The sequence below is a fragment of the Podarcis pityusensis genome, assembly GCF_964106645.2.
Source record: "Podarcis pityusensis genome assembly, chromosome: 1".
NCBI lineage: Eukaryota > Metazoa > Chordata > Lepidosauria > Squamata > Lacertidae > Podarcis > Podarcis pityusensis.
In genome coordinates, this window is record NC_138028.1 from 139,062,533 (window position 1) to 139,076,253 (window position 13,721).

Consider the following 13,721-nt stretch of genomic DNA (forward strand, 5'->3'; position numbering starts at 1 on the left):
ACAAAATAGAAAAAGAAAGAAAGAAAAAAAACCAACCCCTTCCCACCATATACAAAAAAATTCCAAATGAGAAAAAATGACAGAAAAAAAGAAAAAAGAAAAAAAGAAGAATGCATAAGTCACAAAACTTTAAAAACATTTAAAAACAAATTCATTATTTTCAAATCCTTAACTGTCATTACCTTCTTTCTTAGACCTCCTCCTCCTCCCTTTCTTTGTATCCTAGTTATTAATTATCCCAGCAAATCCTTGACCTTATCTTTCTATAATAGAATAAACCTTAAAACTTAAAACTTAAATCTTATCCTTACCAACTTCTCATAATCATAATATTCTTTCATAATTCTTTAAACATCTTTGCTAAAGCCAAGTAATTTCATTCCAACATTCTTCTATCATTCATCAATTTTATAAAACAGTTCTAATGGTTGAAAAAAGAGGTATAAACAGGTCCAATCTTCATCCAGCGTCCCTTCCTCCTGGTTCCGGGTTTTGGCAGTCCTTATTCCCGTCAATCTAGCCCATTAACCTGGCAACCTTATGTCCGAGGCCCTCAAGTCTCTTCCATGACCCTTCCGCGGCTCTTCTTCATATTTGTAACTGTATTTTCCCTTGTCTCCTGCTCGTGGTAACTCCAGCTTGACAATGTTTTTAACCCTTCTCAACAGATCAGCCCCTTTTCCATGTTCAACAATGAATTCCATGTAGTATTTAAAAGCATGTTTCAAAGGCCCTCCAAAATTGAGAGCCCCCACAGTCCCAAACATCTCACGGCCCGTTGCCATATTTGAAAAGTCCAAACATCCCAGCATAGGGGGGTCAATCCAGCCCCCCATTTCCAAACCAAGCCAAACTTTTCCTTTCCAGATATGGCTTTTTCCAAGTTCATTTGTCAAATCCAAAAAATCATATTCCTGTTGGGCCTGTTCTGTCAAAACACACTCCTGATTTAAATCCTGAGTGGGCTCCACATATTTTCCCACTGTCTGTTCAAAGTTTCCCACTGCCTGTTCAAAATTTCTAGTCGAAGTCGCCATCCAATTCACCTTCTCGTGTAATTGTTCCAGTAGATCATTTGTTTTATAGAGAGCATACAACAAGGCTTCTGAATACATTGTCCTACAAGGTCAGATACTTGTTCCCACGGTTGTAATCTGTGACAGCTGTCGACTCCCTGGAGTTAGTTACAGTTTCACAGTTACAATTTCACAGACTCCCCCTAGGGGGAAGACTTCTATTTATTCTTGCAACAAAGTTTCCTTTTTTAAGATACTGTCAGCGCTGACAGATACTTTGTCCATATATAATCCTTTAAAATGCGAAAGGGAACAGTGGAATCACTAGGTTTCTCTTCTTTTAGCCATCTGTCAAAAACACTTGTCTTTGGTTAATGAACTTCACACGTCAGTCCTGACAGCCCGCTCCAGGATCAGGACGGAGGAAAGTTACTTCACTTTAAAGTCACTTGAAACAGTCCAAAAAGATCCCCCCCTTCTCCTGCTGTCGAAGGGGGGTTCCACAATTTTAAATGGTGAAATCCAATCTTTTAAAAGCGATTTCCTGAGCTCTAGTTTAAATTGCCTTTGCTTTATTCTGTTTACAAAAGAACGGAAGGATGACTTCCTGTTTAGACCTTCCCGTTCCGTACCAAATTCAAGTAAATTTTTTAAAGTCTGATTCTTTCCTACTCGCAAGTCCTTATTTGATGTCCAATTGTTCAAAGTCTAAGTACTCACGGGTGCTTATTTTAAAGTCCAAATTGTCCCAGGAAAAAGGCAGCGCCCTCCGGCAACAGCTATGCGGCTTCGCTCCACGGAAATAGCAGTTGACTCACAGCACCGCGCCACTTCCCCCTCTTCACTTCAGAGCCCGTTAGTGGGTTCCTTAGCGGGTTAGGGGGGGCGCTAAAGGTGCCCGCCGAGTCCCATGGTCACAGGCTTCATCCGCCTGTGATTTTTAAGTGGGTCCCCGCTTCGCCGTAGCGGAGAAGACCCGTTTTCCGCGGAGCTAGTCCCTCCAGTTCAGAGTGAGTCCGCCATTGCCGGTGGCGCCACCCCCAAAGTCCCACCACCACCACTTTCTGGACACAGCCCAGGAGGAAGGAGCGGAACCACAGTATAACAGTGCCCCCAGCTCCCAGCCCCTCTAGACGGTCCAGAAGGATGTTATGGTCAACCCCACACTTCCCCAGGAGTTTGTTCCAAATGAGTCCAGCCCCACACTCTAAGCATTGCAACAGGAGTCCTTTTGTAGCTAGGAGTGTGAGGGCCTGGGCCCCGCCCCCTGGGTCACCTGGAAAAGGCCTTGGAAGGGAGCAGGCCCTGCAGTCCTCACCACAGCCAATGGTTTAATGTTTAATGAATGCAGCAAAAGAACAAGCGACCATTCTCGGAGTGCAGGTGCTCCCAATTAATGTTCCTCCCACTTCCCTCCAGTCACTTCTGTCCTCTCGTCTCCTAGCCACCTGATCTGTCAACCACTGAGCACAGCCACCTTATCCTAGCCTTGGAACTGAGAGGCTGCACATCTTCTGGTGAGAGAGAGTCGGCTAGATCACTATTGATACGGAAGGGGGGGCATGTCTTCTTCACCTTCTTCTTCGCTACAATATATCCATTTATTTCCAATTGTCAATGTCAAAAGGGACTGAAATCTATAAAATTCATAGAAAATCAACGTGCCAATTTGCTCAATTTCTCTAGGACTCCATGACACCTCCCCTGTCCTCCATAATCCCTCAAGCAAGGTGTCAAGACCCTAATCCTGTCAAATCACTCTGCCAAGCCTTTCCTCCGGGCAATGCCAGGTGGCAGACTATGCATACATGGACCATTGTCTTCCCATCACCAGTGCCATCAGGATGTGCTTATCTGCGCATATCTCCAGCTCTGCATATTCCCCCTCCCTCCTCCATATGTTAATCCGGTGTAACCCAACCTCTTCCTAATGTATTCGTGATGTAATCTGTGTAACCCAACCTCTTCTTAATGTATTTTTAAAAAAATGATATTTATTGAAAATTTTCTAAAAATTACAAGAAAAAGACAAAATTACAAGAAAAAAACAAAACAGAAAAAGAAAAAGAAAAAGAAATAAAACCATCATTCTCCAATTCTCCACTTTCATTACCTTCTTTCTTTGACCTCCTCCTCCTCCCTTTTCTTGTATCCTAATTAATAATTTTCGCATCAAATCCTTTCCATAATTCATAGTATTCTGTCATTACATTACCTTAATCTATTTTCATCTTATCTTATAGAAAACCTTAAAGCTTAAAACTTAAATCTTGTTTTTACCAACTTCTCATAACCATAACATTCTTACCTAATTCTTTAAACATTTTTACAAGAGCCAAGTAATTTCATTTCAACATTTTTCTAACATTCATCATTTTTATAAAACAATCCTAATGGTAAAGAAAGAAATAAAAATAATCCAATCTTCATCCAGGGTCCCTCCCTCCTGGTCCCGGGTTTTGTCAGTCCTTTTTATCCCATTGATCTAGCACATTAACCTGGTGATCTTATATCCGAGGCCCTCAAGTTTCTTCCATGTCCCTTCCGCAGCTCTTCTTCATATTTTCCTTTCACTCGTGGGAACTCCAGCTTGGTAATGTTTTTGACCCTTTTCAACAAATCAGCCCCTTTTCCATAGTCCAGACTAAGCTCCATGTGGTATTTGAAGACATGTTTCAGATTCCCTCCAAAATTGAGAGCCCCCACAGCTCCAAACATCTGACGGCCCATTGCCAGACTCGGAAAGTCCAAACGTCCCTGCATGGGGGGGTCAGTCCAACCCCCCATTTCCAAACCAAACCAAACTTTATCTTTCCAAATCTGGTTTTTTCCAAGTTCATTTGTCAAATCCAAAGGCTCGTATTCCTGCAGGGCCGAAAATCCCTCCCTTTCTGGCGCCCAAGATTCAGCAACATCCTCTTCTCTCATCTGTTCTGTCATGGCGCACTCCTGTTTTAGTTCCTGGGTGGGCTCCATATGGTTTCCCACTACCTGTTCAAAAGTTCTGACCGCATTAGTCATCAAATCCGTCTTCTGACTTAACTGATCCAATAGGGCATTTATTTTACAGAGAGCACACAACAGAGCTTCTGAAAGCATTGTCCTGCAAGGTCACAAATCCTTTCCCACGGTTGTAATCTATAACAGCTGCAAGCTCCCTGGAATTAGTTACAGTTTCACAGTCCCCCTCTAGGGGGAAAACTTCTGGTTGTTCTTTCTTTTAAAGACAATAGCAACAAAGTTTCTTTTTTAAGATATTTTGTCAATATTTGTTCCTTTAAAATGCGAAAGGAAACAATGAAATCACAATGTTACTCTTCTTTTAGCTATCTGTCAAAAACATTTGTCTCTGGTCAATGAGCTTCAAACGTTAGTTCTGACACCCCGCTCCAGGATCAGAACAGTGGAAAGTTACTTTGCTTTAGACTTACTTCTGCAGGTTTAAACAGTCCAAAAAAGATCCCCCTTCTTCTCCTGCTACCGAAGGGGGGTTCAACAATTTTAAATGATGAAAGCCAATCCTTTGAAGGTGATTTTCTAAGCTCTAGTTTACGTTTTCTTTGCTTTACTCTGACTACAAAGAAACGGAAGGCTGACTTCCTGTTTAGACCTTCCCGTTTCAGTACCAAATTAAAGTGAATTTTTAAGTCCAATTCCTTTCTGCTCGCCAGTTCTTATTTAAAGTCCAATTGTTCAATGTTTAAGTACGCACGGGTGATTATTTTAAATGCCAAATTGTCCCAGGAAAAAGGCAGTGCTCTCCGGCAACGGCTATGCGGCTTCGCTCCATGGAAAAAGCAATTGACTCACAGCACCGCGCCACTTCCCCCTCTTCGCTTCGGAGCCCGTTAGTGGGTTCCTTTGTGGGTTGGGGGGGCGCTAAGGGTGCCCGCCGAGTCCCACGGTCACAGGCTTCATCCGCCTGTGATTTCTAGAAGGGTCCCCGCTTCGCCGCAGCGGAAAGGACCCGTTTCGCACGGAGCTGGTCCCTCCAGTTCAGAGGGAGTCCGCCATTGCCGATGGCGCCACCCCAGAAGACTCCTCTTCTTAATGTATTCATGATGTAACTGGGATGTATTTTGCACTGTATTCTGGGACATGGAGGGAAGTTTCAAAAATTCATGTCACCCCTTTCTCGCTGTTCAATCTCGCCTTGAACCTGTTGCGCAATAAACTTGGATCTTCTGCAGTTTGCTCCTGTCTCCGGCTGAGCTCATTTTTCTGCCGCAGAGACCCGCGGACTTAGTCCGACGAGCTGGGTGGCAGAGTAGCCCCGCACCCAGATTTTACCGTAACACTATCTTCCCGTTCTTCTTGCTGTTCACATCCCAGTTCTGCCCAACTATTGTCTTCCAAACTGTGCCACTCAGCAAACCATTGTTCCAAATCAACACTACTCCACTGCTCCTGTGGAGTTTTAGGATCCTGGTTGTGAGCAGGGGTAGGGGTAGGCTCCCACCATTGCCACTGTCTCCCTTCCTATTCATCCTGGCTCTGGAACCTCTAGCAATCCGAATCCGAGCAGCCACACACAGGGAGTGGAAATAAAAGGCAGAACCTATAAATCAGGGCTCTTTGCAGACGACCTAATGGTTACATCCCCAGACCCCATAAACCCAGACCTCCCTAATCAGAGGACTCAACACATTTGCAATGGTGTCGGGCCTACAGGTAAATTTTGCAAAGTCTGAGGCTATGTGCTTCAACACACCCTCTCATACCGAAAAAGAATTCACTAACATCACCAAGATAAAACTTTGCTGCACCAAGTTCAGATACCTAGAGGTACAAATAACCAGAAACCTCCACTCCTTCCACTCAACAAAGACCTAAAGAGATGGAACAACATCAACTTCAATCTCTCAGACAAAATAGCCATGATCAAAATGTTCACCCTTCTTAAATTAACCTACCTATTCCAAATCCTCCCAATCAGGATTCCCCCAGCCCAAATGGCAGAAAAAATTATAGTCATTCATCTTCTCACACAAAAAATCAAGAATAAGCCCCAAATACTTGCACTTCCCTTCCTCAGAAGGAGGATGGGGAATCCCCAACATAGAAGCATATAACATCGCCAGCTAAGTACACCACATAATCCCGTATACTAGAAGATGAGGGGAAAAGGGGAAAAGGCAGATCCAGACGGATCCTCAAGAATTCATATGACTTTTTCATTCAAATTAAATAAAACCACCATGATATTGTAGACCATGTCTTACTATGTAGACAGCATCAAAAAAATCATGCATCCACTGTTTTGTGGGGCCGCAGGGGCGCAAAAACATGGTTAAAAAACATGGATCCTCATGGATCCTCATGATTTCTGCACTAGATCAGCCCAAAGTCACCATCAGATCAAACATCATGGCCATGGGCACAGCATGCACCACAAAAATCACGGATCCACGGCTTCCTGGCCATACCGTGGCCCAAAAACATGGTTTTGATGCACAGATCCTCATGGATCCTCACACTTTTTGCATTGGGCCAACCCAAACTCAATGTGAGATCACACGTCTTAGCCTGGGGCACAGCCTGCACCACAAAAAACTAGGATCCATGGCTTCCTGGCCACTCCATGCCCCAAAAACGTGGTTTTGAAGCACGGATCCTCATGGATCCTCACGCTTTGCGCATTGGGCCAACCCAAACTCAATGTCAGATCACACGTCATAGCCAGGAGCACAGCCTGCACCACAGAAAACTCGGATCCGCGGCTTCCTGGCCATACTGTGGCCCATAAACGTAGTTTTGAAGCACGGATCCTCATGGATCCTCATGATTTTTGCACTAGATCAGCCCAAAGTCATCATCAGATCAAACATCATGGCCATGGGCACAGCCTGCACCACAAAAAACTTGGATCCCCGGCTTCCTGGCAACTACACGGCCCAAAAAAGTGGTTTTGAAGCACGGATCCTCATGGATCTTCACGCTTTTTGCATTGGGCCAACCCAAACTCAACGTCAGATCACACATAGCCAGGGGCACAGCCTGCACCACAAAAAACATGAGTTGCACTACAAAAATCCCAAAAATGCCCTTACCTGCACTGTTAATGTCACCACTGGAACATTATTATTAGAGCCGATGGGAAAATGTATGACTATATATTGTACCAAGATATGGTTCATCTTCAAGAACAGATCAAATATATGTGTCAGCTCTGACAATATGCCAAAGTATTAAAGAGGAGAAAAAATATGAAACTGCTTACATACTGTCAACTAATATCCAGATTCAAGAAAGACTGTATGGCAAACATTTAAATCAGTGAAAAGACAGAATTTGAGTCCATCATAACAGAGTTCTACCTTTTGGGTAAAATTTATAAACTATTACTCAAATATGACACTGAGCCCGAACAAGCAAAACCTTATATGACAAAATGGATGCAAAAAGTTTGAGCACTTTACAGTGGAACAATGAGAACAATTACGAATAAAGGAATAAAATTTACTGCAAGTTAATCCCTAAAACAAAATTGGTACAGTGGAAGCTCGGGTTGCAGACATAACCCATGATGGAGGCACGTCCGCAACCCACAGCTCTAGCATCCTGAAGGGCTGCATCTGCACAGGCGCAAGTGCAATTTGGCCCTTCTGCGCATGCACGAGCGGCGAAACCCGGAAGTAACCCGTTCCGGTACTTCCAAGTTTCCCTTGGTCCGCAACCCAAAAACACGTAACCTGAAGCGGCCGTAACATGAGGTATGACTGTACAAAAATGTTCTTTCAATGGTATATAACTTTGAAAAATATACAGAAGATGAATAATGAAATGAATGGACATTGCTGGAAATGTCATAGACCTTAAGGAATCTTCTTCCATTTATGGTGGACCTGTGAAAAGATCAAAAGGGTTTCAAAATGAAAAAATGTAAAAAAAACCCCTAAATTTTCATTGGACCCCAAAACTATGCCGTTGGGAATGAAATCATCAGTGGAACTATTTAGTTATATGACCACAGCAGTCAGAGTGGTGTTGGCTAACATATGGAAATCTGACATATGTCCTGAAATAGATGCATGGAAAGAGAAACTATCAGAATATGCAGTAATGGCAAAACTCACCAATTTAGTAAATAATTGACTCATCTTTATAATTTGTATACAACTTAACAGAACTGTAACAAAATGAACATCTGTATGGATTTGTATAATAGACCTTAGTTACAAAAATATTTCCTGTTTAAAAATAGAAGCTTTGTGTGTGTATGCTAAAGAAAGAAATATATAGAAGAAATCTTGTCTGTCTGATCTAGAAATGAAATCATATTTTAAAATAATTCTTGCTTTAGATTTTTATCATCATATATGGTATTTCACCAATAGCAAACAACCTAGAATTGGAAATAATATTTAGTACACTAACCTTTGTTTAACTCTTGATAAATGTCAGCTTGCTGAGTTATTTTGTACCATTGTGATTTATATTTGCGCTCAACAAGGGAAACCCACATGACCTGAAGGTGTTGCTGTGCAATGCTAGGTCAATGATTCATAAGACCACTGCCATCCATGACTTGATCTGGCATGTGTGACAGAGACCTGGTTGGATGAAGCAGATGGGCCTGTCCTTGCCGCTGCTTGCCCACCAGGTTTCTCTTAACACAGCAACCCAGGTCATGTGGGCGGGGAGGGGGGGTTGCAGTGATTTTAAGAAAGTCATTAGTCTGCACCAGGCATCCTATTGGGAAGACCCAGTTTTCTGAGTGCATGTTCTGGAAGTTGGGCTATAGGGGGAGTACAGGATTCCCTGCTCGAGCTGCTTCAGATCGTGGCGGATATGCTCCTGGAGACGCCTAGCTTGGTTGTCCTGGGGGATTTTAATATCCATGCCAACACAACCTTACAAGGGGCCACTCAGGACTTCGTGGAAAGCATGGCCTCCATGGGGCTGTCCCTGAATAAGTTTGGCCCAACTCATAGCCGCAGAAATGCCTTAGACTTGGTGTTTACCTCTATGGATGTTGGTGATCTGACACTAACTAAAAGCGAAACAAAAGAAGTGGCATAGTCAGATCACTTCCTGGTGCAACTGGACTTCTCCGCAACCCTTCCCCTCTGCAGGGAGGTGGGACCAATTTGGATGGTCCGCCCCCGCTACTTAATGGATCCCACTGGTTTCCAGAGAGTGGTAGGGGATGTTTTATCCCAAGTTGATGGCCTCTCAGCTGATTCCCTGGTGGCCCGCTAGAATGCGGAGTTAACCAGGGCTAGTCTGGCTCCGAAGTGCCCTCTCCGATTGCATGGAGCCTGGACAGCCCCATGGTTTTCCCTGGAGCTGAGGGCAATGAAACAGTCGTTGAGACGGCTAGAGCGCCGGTGGCGGAAAACTCACTCCGAATCAGACCGGACACGGGCTAGAGCTCAACGTCGAGCCTACCAAGTGGCAATGGTGACGGCGAAGAGGGCCTTCTTCGCCGCCTCTATTGCACCTGCAGAAAACAGCAACAGGAGACTTTTTCAGGTGGTTCACAATCTATTGGAACCACTTGCACCACCGGGGCCTGGTAGGGACCCCAAGATCTCCTGCAATGCTTTTGCAAAGTTTTTTGCAGATAAAGTCACTCAGATTCAGAAGGAGGTAGACTCCACCGTGGGAGCAGGGCCGGAGCGGGAGAGTGCTAGAGTTCTGTCTAGTCCTGTTGTTGTTGTTTAGTCGTTTAGTCGTGTCCGACTCTTCATGACCCCGTGAACCAAAGCACGCCAGGCACTTCTGTCTTCAGGCACTTCTGTCTTCTCTAGTCCTGTTACATGGGATCAATTCCAATCTGTTACCTCTGAGGATGTGGACAGGCTGCTTGGACAAGTGAAACCGACCACCTGTCTCCTTGATCCTTGCCCATCCTGGCTGATAAAAGCGAGCTGGGAAGGGCTGGGCGATGGGCTCTGCGGGGTGGTGAATGCTTCCCTCTGTGAGGGAGCCTTCCCAGACCCGCTGAAAGAGGCGGTCATTAAACCGCTTCTTAAAAAAAACATCTTTAGACCCAGCCAATTTGGCCAACTATCGCCCAGTCTCAAATTTACCATTCTTGGGCAAGGTGATTGAGCGGGTGGTTGCCGAACAACTCCAAGCATGCCTGGAGGATGCGGACCATTTGGATCCCTTCCAATCGGGATTCAGGCCTCACCATGGGACTGAAACTGCCTTGGTCGCGCTGGTTGATGATCTCCGGTGGGCTAGGGATAAAGGTGAGAACTGTTTCCAAGTACTGCTGGATCTCTCAGTGGCCTTGGACACCATCGACCATAACATCCTTCTGGACTGTCTAGAGGGGCTGGGAGCTGGGGGCACTGTTATACGGTGGTTCTGCTCCTTTCTCCTGGGCTGTGTCCAGAAAGTGGTGGTGGGGAATGAGTGTTCAGACCCCTGGGCTCTCACTTGTGGAGTGCCTCAGGGTTCCGTCCTCTCCCCCATGCTTTTTAAAATCTATATGAAGCTGCTGGGAGAGATCATCAGGGGGTTTGGGCTGGGTGTTCATCAGTATGCAGATGACACCCATCTCTACCTCTCCTTTAAATCAGAACCAGTGAAGGTGGTGAAGGTCCTGTGTGAGTGCCTGGAGGTGGTTGGAGGATGGATGGCGGCTAACAGATTGAGGTTGAATCCTGACAAGACAGAAGTACTGGTTTGGGGGGACAGGGGGTGGGCGGGGGTGGGGGATTCCCTGGTCCTGAATGGGGTAACTGTGCCCTTGAAGGACCAGGTGCGCAGCCTGGGAGTCGTTTTGGACTCACAGCTGTCCATGGAGGCGCAGGTTAATTCTGTGTCCAGGGCAGCTGTCTACCAGCTCTACCTGGTACGCAGGCTAAGACCTGTTACCGGAAAAATCCGAGGGCTCCCTTGGACAAAAAGTAAAGACACCAACCAGAGTAAATTGGAGCAAATCAGCAACCTGTAGGCTTGGCCTTTATTGAACTGTTGCAACAGGGTGTTCCCCTCACTTGCAGGAGAGAGGAAAAGACACAGAAAATGGTGTGCAAGACCTTATAAAAACTTTTGAAATTCCCCCTCCTCTAGGTCAAGCCCACCCCCAGAAACATCATGCATACATTACAGAAAGGAGGGGTTGAGGGAGGAGTTGTGGTGGTAACCTGAGTGTCCTGTCACCTGGCTGGTTCACTTCTACCCCTCCCCATGAGTCATTTTCTGAAGACAAAAGGTAGTCACAGTTTCCTGCCCCCTGAGGGAAGATCTGATCATTGTCCTTTGTTCCAGTCCATGCAGAATCCACTCCCATATGCAAGTTCTTTGTGATCTTGATTGTCTTCTGTCTGGGATCATCAGGGTTGGCATAGCAACTGGGCAGGGCTCCTGTGGATGTGCTGGTATGGTGAAGGGATTATGGCTGGCCTGTATCAAACCTTCCCCATTTTGTAGTCTTTCCTTCATGGAGTAAAATAAAAGTGGAACAGTGCAAATCCGATGTATGGTTGATTTTCTATGAATTTATAACAGAAGTGTAGCGTATGTAGTGTGTGAGTGTGAATGTGAGTGTGTGTGAAGTTTGTACAAACTGAATGATGGGGGGGGGTTCCTGCTACAGTTCCCCCCTTCGGAGATAAGATTGCAAAGGTGGTTACTTTGCAATCCTTTTCTTCGCACAATTTAAGGTGGTAAATATTAACCTGCTATTCTCCGTCCCAGAAGTGTGTGTCCATGTGAACCTGAAAGGGACTGGATGTCACGCTTCTTAAGGATATTTGCATAGAAATATAACGGTGTAACAGTGCACATAGTTAGACATAGGATATCACGTAATATTTTGTTGCTCAGTTATTTGTGGTATTCTAGCACCTTGGAAGAAATATTTTCTCAATAGTGGTCTATGCTTTACATTTAGCAGGAAGGTCCACTAATGACTGAAAAATGCAGTTTGCTTTGTCCCCCACCATTTTTGTGTTCTCAGGTGTCAAGGTAGCTCTTCTGTGGTCTCACACCGGCATGGTGTCACAGTAGTGGCAATCCCTGGTGAATCCACTTAGGGCTTTCATATTAACCATGTTGCCTGGCACTCACCATAGCTGGCACAGGTTTGGACACGTCATGAGAGAAATGTCTTTGCCTTGGCCATTCTATGGGATTTTATTATTATAGGCTCTGGTCTTGCAGTCATGGGAAGTTGCTCACTTGCACTTTAAGGACCAAAAAGCTAATTACAGCCTGGATACACTTGCCCAATTCAAACTGAGTCCAATTTGAATTTATCTTGCCCCATGGTTCTCAACTTTTCAAACCAATCTGTTAAAACTAAACCATTCTTAAAGGGCACTTGTCCAAATAAGTCAATTTAACTCTATAAGGGATTATTCATGCTAAACCAAAGCATATACACCTTCAGCACCATTGCTGAAGAAAAATACTGAGCAATAGAGAGAGAAAACCCTCTAAGCTGTGCTTGAACTCTGGGGTAAGTAGGAGACATGGAAAACATACTGTGATGTTTCATCACCACTTATTTTCCCTAACATGTTATTTTATAAGGAGCAGATTCAACTGTGTGGGTTCTCCCTCCGACACACAATGGGGAGGGTCAATATCAATTGTTTACCTTTTGCTTATATGGGTAATGCTTGATAGTCTTTTTTCTGGAGGGACGCAGGGGTGCTCATACCCGTAAACATTTTGTGAATCTAAGCTTGGCCCCATTGAGGGGCAGTATTTCAATATGAGTAGGAAAATGAGAGTACCCCTAAACATTTTTAAAGAAAAAAAGCACTGAGTGCATGCCAGCAGAAACTTGGTTTTAATTAAGACTGCAGCCCTGAAAAGTACTAAATGCAGCACATACTTTTCAGTTTGTCTGGCCCCTTAATAAAGCTGGCTTACAATTATGTGGTGTTGACAGTCAGTGTGAGCCTGCAGGCCTAAGGTGTTTATGAGCTCTCGGACTAGCGAGTAGAAAGTTAATTGTATGATTGGCACATTGCCCTTCACTCTGTAAAGGCTGGCCAAGTAACAGTTGGCACATGTGGGCATGCATGGCATTGTGCAGAGGCCACGGAACGTTTCCTGAAGATAATAATAAAGCTATCACATAAGTCTTTTAAGATTGCATGGTCTCCGTATTAACACTGCTAAGTCATCTCTGGCCCCATGTCCTGTCTACGTCCAGTTTAGCTTTGCTGCCTTTTTCATTACATCCATAACTTTGGGTCTTTGTTCTATCCAATTACAGTGGAAGCCCGTTTGGCTTCTGAAAAGTTCAACAACTGAAGCACAAAGGCAAAATCATCAAATGTCGGCAAAGTCAATGGGGAAAAGAAAGAAATGCGCCTCGGAAATTGTTCGGCTTCCAAGGCGCATTTGAAAATGAAAGCAGTCACTTGCAGATTTTCAGTGTTCAGGAGCCGAAATGTACAGCTTCCGAGATGTTCGACAACCGAGGTTCCACTGTATTAGTTTTTCTACCTTGTAGTGAGATTTCTTAACACTGTGTGTTCCATTGCATGCTGTGTTGCTCTTAAACTGTTCGTATTTCATGAGCTACAGTTTGCATAATAATAATAAAGGTTCCAATGCAGCACAGCAGAGACAGACCTTATGGTCCAAGTTCACCAGGGCAAAGTGTGAGATGATAGCAACATAAAAAATTATCCGACTCATTCACAAGGAGATGCTGCTGTTCCAGATACCGCCACAAAATTCCCAAGTGTGGGTGGGCTGGTTTGCTTTTATCGGGAACATCTGCCCCAT